Source organism: Corapipo altera, unplaced genomic scaffold (genome assembly GCF_003945725.1).
Source record: "Corapipo altera isolate COAL_440 unplaced genomic scaffold, ASM394572v1 249, whole genome shotgun sequence".
Lineage (NCBI taxonomy): Eukaryota > Metazoa > Chordata > Aves > Passeriformes > Pipridae > Corapipo > Corapipo altera.
The window spans coordinates 1407099-1422231 of record NW_020884982.1 but is presented as its reverse complement, the minus strand read 5'-3'; the positions used below and the strand labels follow the sequence as shown (position 1 = coordinate 1422231).

Sequence of the window (15133 nt, the reverse complement as noted above, 5' to 3'; positions counted from 1 at the left end):
AGCAGTAATTTGTACCCTCTCTATAAGCTTGGAGCTGAAAAGAGTGATCTCCCCAGCCTGCTTGGAGGCAAGCAGAGGCACTCTCCAGTGAACACCATCTTTAAATCTCTTCCCAAAGGCTGGTACTCTCTAGGGCTGGCATTACTCTGCCTCACCCATGTGCTTGTCTCTTCCTTCTCCCTGGGGGCCTGTGCTGTCCCAGCACAGGACTGAACAGTGTCAGAGGAGAACACATGGTACCTACAAAAAAGGAATAGATTCTTCCATAATTTCTTATGCTCCAGTTACAAATAATATTCCTAATCTTAAATATGTGCTGTATTTTCTTTTAAACATAAATTTGACTCTGAGTCAGTCCCATAATTTTAATGTTAGTTTGTCTCTCAATGGAAACTCTCAGGAAAGACACACCTACTTAAAGAAGGCATATGACCTCTTAAAGGACTTTAAAATATCCAGGTTCCCCTTCCAGTTCTTCTGTTGCTTCATTATGTGACCTTGGGTAGGTTGCTTCAAATCTGTGTGTCTGTTTCCTACTCTGAAAAATTACATGGCTCTTCTTTATAAAGAACTGACTCAAGAAAAAGGCTATGTAATAGTTAGGTATTAATGAAATACTTAATCAAAAAACCTATTTGCAATCCGAAATATATGTCTGGAGACCTTTAGTTACCCTTCTGCTTCAGATCTAATCTGGAAGGTTGAGGGACGTTTAATCAGTGTCATTCCCTGGCCGCTCATACAACTTTGAGACCATCCTCTTTCAGTTTGCTTTCCATGGACTGTGCACCTATGGAAGCAGTGAGTTCCTTGGAATGCAGATACTCTCTAGGAAAGCAGTCAGCTTTGTGTGCCTTGCTACAGATTGTTCAGGCACTAATAGATGTTCAAATCCCTGGCATCAGGGGAATCAGCAGAACATGAAACCAGAGTGGCAAAAGACATCTATGCTAAAAATAAATAAACCCAAAATAAGATAAGCTCAGTGCCCAGGAAAGGGAACACACAGAGAAAGTAAAAGCAAGTTCAGCACTGAAGAAGGAAAGGGTATGTTACTGAAGAGTAACTAGATTGTAAAGTTAATTATGTATGATATTTAGTCAATTAAATGAGGCTTCGAGCTGCACTAAACATTTGTATGGATAAAAATATTTATTACAAGTAAATTATGTAAGAAAGATAATGTTGTAACTGAAACACTTAAACCAATCCCTTCCTTCTATAAAACCATGATGAGACCTGACTGGGAAGATGTGATTTCCCAGCTGCCTGATGCAGGTTTGTCTTTCTTTGAAACACCTCTTGTAGCTCTTGTCAGATAGTGGGCAAGAACAAAAACATCGCAGGTCTGCTGCTGCACAGTAGTTCTTGTGCCCCTGGATAATTTCTCTTCCTACACCTTACTTTGTGCTGTGTTTCATTTACTCAGCAGTCCTTTTTCCTGCTTTTCTTTAATTTTCATTCTAACAGCAAGGCTAGATGCGTTTTGGCTCCAAAGGCACAGCTGAGCCCGTGCACTGGGGAGGTGCCAGGGCTTCTGAGCTGCAGCACTGAAAAGAGGATGTGCCAAGACCTGCCATTTCTATTCTGAAAGCTTTAACATTTTGTTAAAAGAGATTAGATTTTCTCTAAGGCCAGCAGCACACCTCCAGGGAGTTGGTTCAGCAGGTCACTTCGGAGACTGAATGAGAAGGCTGTGTAGGTAAAGTGGAAGAGAAGTGCTGTCTCTTCAGTAGGATCCCCTTTAATCTGAAAACAGCAATTCACTTTCTCACTCCTTTCCAGTTTTTCTGTTTAAGGCATGGCCTGTATTTACTCACTCTCTCTCACACCAGTTTGGCAATTTGTCTTCTTACTTCAGTGACAGAACTGAAGGTGACAGCTACCCAGGGTGCCCTTGATCCTGGTCTTTGAACACAGGCAGCTTCTCATCTGCTGAAGTCCTGCACTTGGAATGAACCCCCCAAGATAAGGCCCACACTTCATTGCTGTTATTTGGCAGGTGTAATGGGTTTGATGTGAGGTGATACCTTCACAATAGATCTGTTAGCTCTTTCAGTTTAATCTGATTAAACTCTCCCAGACACCTACTTAGGGAAGGTAGACAGGATGAGTCTGAGTCAGAAAGATTAGGTGACTCTTACACTATCAGGAAAAGGTTAGAGGCAGAGGTAGGGATTTGAGGGGCACCATAAACATAACAATGGGCACATGAACACAGTCAATGAAATCAGGGCCCAGGCCTGATTTCCCCTGTGGGAGGGGAAGAAGGGCTGGCACAACATCATTTAGGTGCTCCCTATTTCCACTTCTTGCACACCTTTTGGAACTGTAGCAAGAGAGTGGGAATCAGCAATCAGTGTGGAGCAGGGAGCTGAAGCTGATAAATCCGTATCTAAATCCCAGGTCAGTGTGTTAAACTCTGGGCCAGCTACCCTCCCTAATTTAAGTTGACTACAGGGAAACCTCCAATATGAACTTCCACATTAGAAAAAATAAGAGCCACGTCCTCAGCTGGAATATGTGGTGTGAGCAAAGCCATCCCAGTTTGCTCTGACCAAGTGTTGACAAGGGCTGGGTGATCAGACTGTCTTCGTTGTTCATGAAGGGGAAAACAATCAAAGCATTGTATTATCTCTCCTAAATGTTTCTCAGGTGACTGACAAACAGAGGTTTCCTCATTTGTTGCTTGTAATTATACCACTGTGGCTTAGAGCATCATTTCTAGGATGAAACTTTGACTGGGAGGGAAGGGTAGACAGGTTCATTTACCCTCCAGCCAGTCCTTGAGTAATGGGTATTGCATGTAAATGCTTCATAATAAATAAGAAGAAAGATATGAGTTCTTGTGTTGCCTCCCAAGGGACTCATGTCACACAGCTTGTTATAGTCGTTTCTTTCCTAATAGAAGAAACTGGTTGTAGGCGTAATTCTGCCATGGTGTGTGGGAGGGAAATCTTGGGGAACAGATGGTTCTTGGTGAACAGACTCCAGTGACTAAGACCGACTCTCAAAAAAGAATTAATCTATCAAGCTGATTTGCTGATGAACAGAAATAGGAAAAATAAACATAATATAAACACAAAAACGAACCATGAAGCGAGGCTGCCTGGCTGCCTGTTGTATGCTTGACAGTGGTGTTTCTCCCTGGTAAGGAAATTGCTTTTTAATAGCTCTCTTATGGGAGGGATCCTCTAAGCTGTTTCTTTTTAAAATGCTGATGCATTTATCATTGAGCACAAGAGGGCACAAAACCAGGCACTCAAAACTCCCAGCGGAAAAAAAAAGAATTCTGCGGTAGGAGAAATTTTGCATCTACAGATTCATGCCTGTCTGCTTGAAGGTGGTGTGGGAAACCATTGGGAATTTCTGATGGAGGTGAACCTAAGTCTTGTATCTACTCAGTATCTACAGAGGTCTTGAGAGAAAAAACGCAGTGGTAACCCACACCTGCAAAAGTAATTGCCTGCCTGTGAGCCCCTCTCTGCAGCTCCCCGGGGAGGTGGTAGTTTGTGCACAGAAAGACTTTAGAAAACTTCACCCTGTAGACCCACCAATATGTGCAGTTAGAATGGGCAGATTCTTCAGTTAAGCTCATTTCAGTCCCCTCACACTTATCCCTTAAAGGTCATGGTTTAATAATCGGCGCTGATAATGACTTCCATGACCAGTACAGAGCAATTTCTGACACCAGGTTGCTGAGTGGATGGATTAAAGTCTCTCCCTGGTGAAAGACGTTTTCCCCTGCAAAAGAAGTACCCAGGACTGTGGGCTATTGCTCAGTCATGAGTAATCTCTTAAGAGCTCCTTGCCAGCCATTTGATACGTTGGTGTTGCATTTTCAGGGCATTTAGCAATCCCACCAGCTGGGAATTAGATAAGCAGCATCTCAATTTTACCAGTGCGAGAACAGAAAGCGGTTAAATTAAGTGTTCCTTTCTTATGTGGCAGTATTTTTTCAAGACTGATTTGATTGCCATATTGACTGAAATGCAATTTTAGGTCTATTAGGCCTGCAGACCCAGCACAGTTCAGGGGAGATTATTTTAAAGTCCATATCCACAGTGAACTTTTCAGTTTAGAGCTGACTGCAATATAGTGGGAAATTCTCAAATACTAAATATGTAGCAGACAAGGCAGAGTTTCACATGGGTTTAACAGAAGCAGTGCTAAGCAGTCTGAGACTTAATTCTCCTTTCCTTTGGCATTACAGTAAAAATGTCCATTTTTTAAGTAAATGACTATATGTGTCTGAACCATCTTTAGCAACATAATAACACAACTGCAGGGCTAAAGGCTATCCATACAAAACATCCAACAGTAATGTTTGAGAATTGGCATCTGGCCTGGTAAAATCATATCTAAACATCTAAACTGGCAAGGTTCTTTTGAGCAGCATGCAAGGAAATGCACATCTCCACAGCTGCAACCCCAGATGTAGATCATCATCCCTTTGGAAGTGGGCTTTAATCTTGGAGCTGATCTCCTGAGGTTCTGTTTCTGTAATGGCACTTTGCTGATCTCCACACCTCACAGGATGTGATGAGCCACAGATGGCTTCAGCATTGTCAGTGTTGCATATTAGTTGTTATTTCTCTTGGTTCAGAGAGTGATGATCAGATATTATTATATAAATTTTCAGGAGATGCTTTTAGGCCTGTAGGAGGGAAGGAAACACAGTGGTTTGGAGAGTCATCTCTTCCAGTGTAAAAGGGAAGAAGATGTTCTTGGTTTAGTATGGTTTTACTCTCTCTGACTTAGACAAAATTGAAATGCTCTGGGTGATGAATTGAGTAAATGATGGGAAGATAATAGCTGTGCTATTATCCCTGGAGAGAAGGTGCCAAAACTGAATGCTGGGGTGAGCTGCCATAAAATGTTCAATGTAAGGAAAACTGCATGGACTAGGATTTTCATCTTTCTTTCCTCAGAGCCCCACTAACCTGGTGAGTTAAAACCCTTTTGCTATAAAAAAATAAGTCTGAAAGCAGCATCTGTCTGAAGTTAGAGGAATCCATATGTGGGATACTTGGCCATTAGCTCGGATAATGCTGGAGAATACAAGAAGACTCAAGTTCACCACTGGGGCATGTGCCACCTCAGAGATCATTTTCTGCAGCTGTAGCACAGCAGTATTTCTGCTTTCCTTCTTGGGCACCCCACATAGCTGCTCAGGGGATCACAACTTGTGGGTGGTACATGGGGTCCCAAAGATGTGGAAATTAAGTGATATTGCAGTACCAGAAGAGGGTCCTGCAAAAGAAAAACACAGGGGAAGGTGGAGGACCAGTGGAGTATGAGAGTCCGTCCATAACAGTGTGACTTCAGTGGGGAAGATCCACTCATGCTGTCATGGTTCCCTCAGGCTGACAGGAATGACACCATGAAACTATTCCAGAATCTCTTTTAGATCATAATACACTGGTGGGCTTCCCATTTTCCTATGTAAGTGTAAGAAACAGAAATGTGGTGAGCTGAGCACAGAAAATCAGAGAATGAATGCAAAGATCAGTGTTTTCTTATTCTGTTACAAGTGCTTTGGAGCCTGTGAATTACAGGTGTCATTTGATGGGAGGATGGAGACAGACTGGTTTGCTATGAGTCTGAGCATCCATCTGGAGGTGGGGTGAAGGCTGTCTCTGTTGATTGATGGATAGGGCTGGTTTTTCAGGCTGGTGAGCCAAAGGGGGCCATATGTTACTTTACGAGCCTGACTCTCCCCTTCAGGTTCCAGGCTTGAGGCATAACTGAATTAAGATATTATGATGTTTTTAAATTAAGCACTATACTACTAAGAGGCTAACAGAGCAATTAAAAGATACTTAATCTAAAAGCACACACAACTATAAAGCTACTGATTATCATTCATTATGAATCACACCCAACTACTGTTGAATTATAATTTTATCTCCCCTTGCCACTGTAAGTCTGTCCCTCTTTTTTCCACTCTTGGACTTTCAGATAAAGATGTGATGGAGGCTCCAGCAGGTTATCCAGTAAGAGTCCCTTCAGTGTCACTGTGGACTTCGATTCATTACCATCTGTAGATGTCCACACTCCTGCTGACAAAAACCCTCCTGTCCTCCTTTATTGTGTTCCCGATTTTATAGCTTATCTCCGTGTTTTCTGTTTCTGGATTTGTCTTTTCACCACCCTTGCACCTCACTTTCTGTATCCTAACTGCTCCCAAATAAACAGTCTGTCCCCAGTTACCTTTTTCCTGGTTGGTCCCATTCTCTGCTGCATCCATACTCAAGTTTGGTGGATTTTTTCAGTGCTATTACTAAGGGAATCTTGAGTTTGTATGGTATGACTTGTATAGTAGCCTGGTTACAGGTGACTTCTGAAGACTTTGCACCCCAGAACTGCCCTACCAGCATCCAGTTCATACTGGCATCACATTGTTTACCATATCCACTCACTAAAATAATTTTATTTTAGCTTTGACTCTTTTACCTAGTTCCAATTGAGCACAAGCAGTTTTTCTCTTGTGCACAATCTGCATACCACGGCACCAGAGTAACACACTTTTCATGCTCTGGTTTTGTACTCATGCGGTTGCGTTGTCCTTGAACTGTTTTAATCACTTTCCTCATTCCCAGTAGAGGTATTGCTGGGTGCTCCATCAGGACCTCCTGCACACACCTCATCACATTGTGGTAGGTGTACAGAAAGCTGTATGCCCTAGAGATCTGAAATTTCAAGTAGTTTGGGTAGATCTTTAAATATTTTGGGGGTTTTTCACCCGCAGATAATCTAGGAAATTGATGGGCTGCCTCTACTGACTATAGCAGAACAGGTGGAGAAATTAGTTGTACTTCCCTCAGTTAAATATGAAGTTAGGATGTATAGCCTCATGCAAGTAGTGTCTGCAGAACATTGTGACTTTCCTGTTTGTGAAACCACTGTGTGGGATGAGAGGTGCATTTCAGTGCAGGGGTTTGGTTGGGGTATGTTCTGTTTGTTTCTTCTCTGCTCCTTCTGCCAGGGTTTTTTCAACGGTAGATTAAAGCATTAAGGGAATTTATAACCTCTTGGGACTTGGTCCAAGGACATGGGCTCATTACCGGTAATCCCCGCTCAGACAGATGGGGAGGCTTTTGTGTACAAACAACTTTTTGTTGTTCACAGAATCACGTTCATAGAATCCCACCTTGAGTTGGAAGGGACCCACAAAGACCATCCAAGTCCCAACTCCTGGCCCTGCACAGTTCAACCCAGTGGGAAACGCTGCTCATTCTGGTGACACATGGACAAGGGATTTGATACACCTGAAGCAAAATTAGCACAAGGGCTCACTTTTCTGCCTTGTGTGGACTGGGTAGCATAGAATTAATTGGTGCAATTTAGATCTGGAAGGTAAAGGCAGGACATGGGGCAAATATGAATTCCATTTCAGCTTATGTGAATTCTCCTCTTTGGTCTCCCTTGGAGTACACTTGCAGAGAAAAGCAACATTTCTATTGATGGATGTTCAGTACATGAAAACAGCTTGTCAATGTGAAAGATGTCTTGAGCCACAAATCCTGTGGTCAGAAAGTTTTAACATTATGGCTTTAGCTGGAACAATTAATAGAGTACCAGAGATGGTAAGTCAGGCTTGTTGATTACCCTTCAACAGTCTCTGAGATGCCAGAGCAAGCTAAAACCTGAGTCTGGCTTAAGGGCACTTGGTATGGCTTTCTTGATCTTCTTTAAAATGTGTGTTTTTCCTTACATACTAAAATACCTGAATTTCTCTGCCACTAAAAAAAGAAAGGAAAGAAAAGAGAAAGAAAAAGACAGATAAGCTCCTACCTGACTGCAAACAAAACTCATATTTTCGTGCCTTAAAGAGAAAGAGTCTTGCAGGGTGCATGAAACATCATCTGGCTTGCCTCTTGCCATCAGGCCTGTCAGAACATTCTAGTCAGGTACAACTGCAACGACAGGATAGAGAGAAGGATTTCTCATGGTGTAACTGAGCCATCTGTGGCAACGCTCTGCTCTTTGTACCGGGAAGTGAGCGACATCTGCTCCTGGCAGACGTGTTACTATCACAGGCTGACGTTAAATGGCCCTCCTAACAACAGGTATCTTTGTTGTGAAACAAGACAACACCTCCTGCTTGACGAGACCCAAGCTAGTGGAAAAGGGAGGACTCATGCCAAGAGGCTGGTTCGAACTTCATGGGCCAGATTTGCCTTTTCCTTACATCCAGATAATCCGACAAAGTTCATTGGAAATTATTTTTGTTTTAATTATTAGTTTTTTATACCCATACCAGGCAGAGGTGAATTTTAAGAACGTTAATCATGGGCACACCCAATGGATCCAAGCTTTGTTAAAAAAGAGTTCTCCAATCAGGTGGCAGTCCATATTTTGTATAACTTGCAAAGAGATTGGATTCAGAGAGAAGGTCTGAGCTGTGATTCCAGATGTCAGGCTTGTTTGTGGGTTTCTACAACCATATCCAGGGGTTTCCATGGATTCTTCTGAGAACTGACCATTGTCAGAGGCATTAATTACAGTTTGTCCAGTGCTTGCAGAGCCAAGACTGCATTGTAAGTAGCTGACACTATTTGGACAGATGGTTCTATCTTCTTAAAGAAGTTTTAATTTCCCTAAGCTGAAGACTCCTTGGATGGAAATCAAGGATTACTTGTAACTTCCTTGCTTTCTTGGAAGAGTGACACTAGAGAAAATTCGTTTATAATGGTTAAGTCATCCCCTCTTAGGTGTTTTCTTAGAATCTCAACTGTTTGCTTCTTCTCTGGATTGGTCTCTTGTTCACAAGTGCCTTTATTTGTTTAGCAATATTCTTGCTCTTTCTGTCAGTCTTCTAAATTGCATTACCTTCTGATAATCTCCCAGTAATTTTCCAGTTTGTTCACTCTCTGTGTGTGCAGCATGTAGCCTTACTGTGAAAATATGACCAAGGTTAAGTGACAGCAAGAAAGGAAGCAGATATTTAATAGGCTGAGGTACCCCGGCTTAGTGCTTTTCTCTTAAGCACCAACAAAAAAATTACATTGTCATAGGAAAAATGTGTGTGGAATGGCATAAGAAGGCCAAGCTATTTGTATCAGACATGAGCACAGAAGAAAAGTGATGAAATGATAACTCATCCTAATGAATCATAGAATCATAGAATGGTTTGGATTGGAAGGGACCTCAAAGACCATCCAGTTCCAACTCCCCTGCCATGGGCAGGGACACCTTCCACCAGACCAGGTTGCAGCTCCATCCAGCCTGGCCTTGAACCCTTCCAGGGACGGGACATCCACAACTTCTCTGGGCAACCTATGCCAGTGCTTCACCTCCCTCACAGGGAAGAATTTCTTCCTAATATCCAATCTAAACTTGTTGATGAGAACAACAGGTTGGTGAGAAAAAGGTTCAGCACAGCACCTCTCCCTGTTGGCTCCTCTATCACTTGGAGAAGGAAGTTCTCATCAGTCATTTCAGGAACCTCCTGCAAAACTTCTGTGTTAAATGATTGTACTGTTTGACACATCCATAAATTGAATATTCTTGGGATGAATTTCAGTCACCGAGACCAGCTGCCAGGAAATGGTTTGCACTCATGGCATTAAGCTTTCTTACCTTCCAAAACATCATGGCCACGTGTGGGATATTTGTTGGGTAAAGCCCCTGTTCTAGGCTAACTTTTCACTTGTGACCAGCTTGTTCTGACTTGTTCTTCTTTCTGGTAATTTTCTAGCATTGTTCATGCTATAACAGTGAATTACTCTTCGGCTGCACTCATTTCCCAGATGTTCAGCTCTCTACACTTGAGTGCCCTCTCACTACAATGTTTTAAAAAGTTCTTTTCTTTTATTTTAGTAACTTTTAAGTATTTGCCGCATTTGTCTTAATTTATTCAACTTCTGTTGTGTTTGACATCAAAGGATTTTATCTCCCTTACCCTTTTAATTAAGGTGCACTTTGGTGTCCACATTACCCATGATCCTCTTTGTGATGACATTCTCTCCTTTCTGCCTCAAGAAAAGGACAGGGATCTTAAATAAGTGAGTATGGAAGTGAAGGACACCCACTCAAGGCTGCCATTCCTTTGGAAGACCATTTTGGAGGGACCCAAGTTCAGAGCAGAGTGGCTTGAGACTTTCCCAGATGTACTTACAGGAGTTGTATGGCCGAGATGCATCTGTGGAGTTGTCCTTGAAACAAAACTCTGAATTGCATACCAGCACTGTGTTTTATACAGGCTATGTGCTGGTTTCCTCATTTGTAGCTGTGTGACAGCCAGTGTGCCTGAAACTTGTCTTTTCAGAGGGGAAGAACCTCAGAATTCTGAGGTAAAACAATATGTTTTACTGTGGTTATACATGACAGTGCATTAGAGATCACCGTGTGTAGCTGCTATGCCAGTCTCCATAGACTCCTAAAACTCAGTCTGATTTTTCTTAGGTACTTTCAAATGGCAAAGTAGTTTCTGGTAATTTCTTTAAATGTCTTTCAAAGCCTTTCTTGGTCATTTCTCAAAACATCTCCAAGAAGGAGGTGTCTGTGTTTGACACAGCCCTCACTCCTGGCTGGTTATCCTCAGGGACTCAGAAAACACTCCTGAAGTTCCCTGGTGCCCAAGCAAATCTGGCAGTGAAACTTTGAATATCTATAATTAAGGCAATGGATATGGAAAAGCAGATTCAGATGCTGTGTCTGGATAACTCTGTACTTACTAACATTTCCAAGTATTTCCAGTGATTCTCTAAGTAACTGAGAGTGAACTCTGCATGACAGGAATTGAGGAAGGGGAGATAGACCTGACTGTGGTTGTGGCTCCTGACATCCTTTGGCAATTGACTCCCATTGCCCCATGGAACTGGAGCACAGTTATGGAAGAAGGACGAGAAGGAAAACAGTTCTGGGACATGCATGGGAAGAAACAAGTTAAATGGTTCATGTAGAAAAAGCTCCAAGTGTTACCATCCTCCTTCCCTGCACTGAAATTCTCCCTGTGTTTTAAATGTCAAGCGTACCATCAGACGCCGGTGGTGATACTCAGGTACCACACAGGGCCACAAGAAATGTCTGTGATAAATGTAAAAAAGCTCCATATTCTGTCTGAGACTTGTCCACCCACCTCAAAACTTTCCATGTCTGTCAAGTCTCTGCAACGTCGTGACTCCTGAAGAGCTCCTTTTACTGTTCCAGATTCACTGACATGTAATTCGAATATCCTTGCTAGAAAACAGCAGGCTTTGTCAGCAGCCAGTTTTCAAGGAAATTGGCTATTTAAAACCATATCCTGAGTAGCTGGCTATACATACTAGCCTCAGCTGACCTCTGTGGAAACTTTCTCTCTGTTATCTCTTTGTTTCTGTAGTCTTTAAATGATCAGCTGTTTTGTTTACTTGATATCAGGGCGTGGGTACTGTATTTCCACTATATTAGCTCTACTCAGGGGAAAGTAATAGCTCTGGATTGAAGCATAAGCCATTTGTTTTCCTATAATGAGGAACGCTCTGCTGCATGCTTTCTAACTGATTAGATGAATTATGCTTTATTTGCCTTGAGAAGAACCGTACTTAAAAGCAATTTTCTGAAGAGGAAATGAGGCAGAGAGTGCAAAAGGGGGTGAAAAAAAGGCTCTATCCCAATTAAAGCTCTCTGACCTGCATTTTCACACATTTCTTGAGTGAACAATCCTGGTGTTTATTGCTGGAAATCTACCAGGCTAAAAATTAATTGCAGGCTAATTACTTTATGTCAAGAAGCTACCCATCTATATCTCAAATTTGCTACAATGACAATTCTAGCAGTAGTTATGTACCTTCCTTCCTTTAAGAATGTATTGGAGGATTTTATCAATGGCAAACACAACTGGGATAAGCCCTTTCATCAGAAGAAAACTGCAGAGATCAGGTGGTTTTTTTAAGAGTTATTTTCACAACTTTGGTACCTTCAGTAGTTTAAATTTGTGATGGTCACTTGTGAGGCTGCCATTGAAATCACAGAGGGATGGATATACACTTCAGGGTGTTACTCTGTGTATTTATATACCAGCTGTTCCCCTGCATTTATACACCCATTCTCTGTTCAGAAGAGGGATTGAACCACTTTGGGTTTAGAATTATTCCACACAACCAGTGAACAGCTTGTTCTTTATTCTTTAAAGAAATTGTTGCCACAATATTTTACCCCTTGGCCTATGTCTTTCTTAGGATAAATTCATGAATATAGCAACTCATGCCTGTATTTGCCTGAGTTATGCTAAGCAATCCCTTCCATTTCTTCATTTCTTTATCCGAAAGTATGGAAGCTTTTTACCTTTTTTTTTTTTTTATTGAACTCTCTCAATCTTAATCTTTTCAGTAGTTCTTCATACATGAGATCCATTTCATGGGAATTCTCTGATTTTTCTCCATTTGAAATGTTCAGTAGTACTTTGAAATGTGCATATTAATCCTCCTAGAGAAGCCCAATATCCCATTAAACACACCTGAGGACAAAAGGTTACCTGCTCCTGCATATGGTGCCTCTTACAGTAAGTTGTTTTTTTAGGGGTGAGGACTGATAGGTCCAAAAAAAAAAAAAGACTATCCATGCCTTTGAAAGGCAGTTATGAGACCAAACTCCTACAAGTTCCTTTTTAAAGCAGACCATGGCTTAGGCACTCTACTTTCATTAGTTTGCTTTTGCTTCACTGAAATCGTGTCCTGAGGAAGATGCGAAGCCTTTGGTATTTTGCAGCGTTCAGTGGTTCCTTTATTTTTCATCTGTGCCGTTCCATAGATGTGCAATTTGCCCTTACTTTGAGGTTTTTCTGTCTTTGTGGTATGGAAAAATTTCTGATTGAAGGATTGGTAAGCAGAAATCTCTCTGAATTGTTACATGCTGTAAGGCAGGAGCAGAGAACACCGAGAGCTGCAGATGTCCTTTGGAAAGGGAGGTCACAGCTTAAGTGGGCAGGAATAAGGAAAGAGATGTCCATCAAACACGCTCAAATAGAATGTTGGGAAAATTCTGGATGTCCTGTTTTCACACTAAGGGCTTGACAATATAAAATGAAGACACAGAGATTAGATTATTATTATAGATGAGAATTGCCTGATTATAAAATAAGAAACAAGAAGTTCTCGTCTCAGTTGAGGGGCAGCACAGCCTATGCTGAACTTGCATCCTATTGGGAGGTTTAAAATAAAAATAGCAGCTATTAGATTCATTTATTGGTTTGAGCAAGGCAGCAGCGTTGCTCCTGGCATGAATTAACTTGCTCAAAAAGACACTGAAATCAGGGCATCGTTATTACTGATTTCCCTCAGTGTAACTAATATTGGACAACTTGAAAGCAAACACCTTGCCTTTCTCTTCACTATAATTCTGTGACAATTCCTGTATCCCTTTGGAAGTACTGCTGACTTGGCCAGTGTTTTCATGGAGTTCCAGCAGTACAGCACACCAGTACACTTCTGCCCATTGAATAGATTTTATACTGGCAGAGGGCTTCTAAAAAGAAAAGACAGAACAATCCTTAGGTCTCATGCAGTTATTAGGGATTTGTTATTTATGCTCTGGATGAGCAGAATTTAGAGATGCAATTACAATTTAACTGCAGACTAAGCATACACTTTATGTTAAGTACTTCTTGAACTATAGGAAACAGTATAGAATAAACTGAATTTGCTTTGTCTTTAAATCCTTTTGCACTTCCCTGTAAAGCACTACCAAGTCTGAAATCTTCAGATTCCGTAGAAGAGGCAGCAGGCTTTGATTAAACAGCTGCTTCTGTTATCTGATTTAATGGTGCTGGTGAACTGAATGTTCTTGTGGCCCAGAAGATTTCCAAAGCAAGGTGCTGACTGGTGAGCTTGTATTCAGAAATTGCCTTCATCCTTCAGAGATATGCACTGAATCATTGGAGGGGGTGAAAAACTGCAGCTGTTGAGTGGCACATGGTAACAGTAGGCACAGAAACTGAAGGGGATATTATCTGCAGTAGGAATGTCAGGAGGAGATGGCATCTAGGCAGAATATAACTGTCCAAACTCGAGCAAAGCACTGCAGAAATACTACTCTTCTTTTTATATGCTGTGACTGAAATGGTGAGAGGGCTGATTCATTCTTTCTCTGCATTATTTATGCCAAAGTAAAACAAGTAGAAAATCACTCTCATTTGGTGGAGTTCTACACTCTCTTTGCAATACAACAAACAAATACAAACAAATGCTTCTAAAACTCCCACAAGATAGCTTTGGTCTCACATGGGTTCTCTGAGAAGCCTTTCCATTTTGTGTCCCATCAGGGCTTGCTCTCATGGGATGATGCGTATTTGGAGAGCCAATACAGCATCTTGTCAGAAAACAAGCTTTTTACAGACGTTGAGACTGCTAGTGCCTGGGAATTCAGTTCCTACAGTCCAGCCAGCTCTCACCAACAGTTCTGCCCATAAATAGCTTTATGTGTCTAGAAATCTATTTTCTGGCCTAGCCATGCTGATGAAGGGTGTGTGTGGTCGGGTGCAGCTGAGAGCAGTGAAATGACATTATCGTGTCCTGACTTCTAACTTGCTCAGGTTTCTGGTTTATGAAGGATGTGCAGCTGTGTGTCAATTTAAAATCCATGAAGTCAAGTATAGACTGTGGCGCCTAATGGGGAAGGCTAGTGATTTTATTATCATCTCTTTATCCTTAAGAACCTCAAGGTTTATTTAGACTTGGTTGTCAGATAAGTGGAAAGATGGTAATCCCTTAGTCAAACAGGAAAGTACTGCTATTAGTATCAATTTAATCTTTCATGTGTCTTTTAGTATGTTTAATTTATGTCAAACAATTTCTGCTCTTACATAAACACTGGGCAAATCAAAGGCAGAGCAATCTCTAGGAAAACAAGAGGCAATGGTAGTAAAGAGATTTCCAAGTTCAGTGTTACTGGTGAGCAAATTACAGAGTAGAGGAAACACCCCAAAACCACAGAGCTACTGTGAAGTCAGCTGGTCCACCCTCCTGCCCCAAGGCAAGCTCAGCTTTTCCCTCCCTTTCCTGGCAATGCTTATCTAGATAGTTCTAAAATGTGCCCAAAGGCATGGTGCACCCTTTGCATCATCCCCCAGTAATCTCTCCCAGTTGTTCCTGTTAGTACAGTGGTTACCTTGGAAGTAACCAAGTTATCCTTTGAAATCTAGATTGTA

The 15133-nt window shown here is 41.7% G+C and overlaps 1 protein-coding gene across 3 annotated transcripts in view; it reads left to right on the top strand.

Annotated features, from left to right (window-relative positions):
• LOC113957977 (fatty acyl-CoA reductase 1-like) overlaps nucleotides 1-15133 on the top strand; it is a 135828-nt gene that overhangs the window by 83056 nt on the left and 37639 nt on the right. The gene's annotated exons all lie outside the window — the stretch shown is intronic.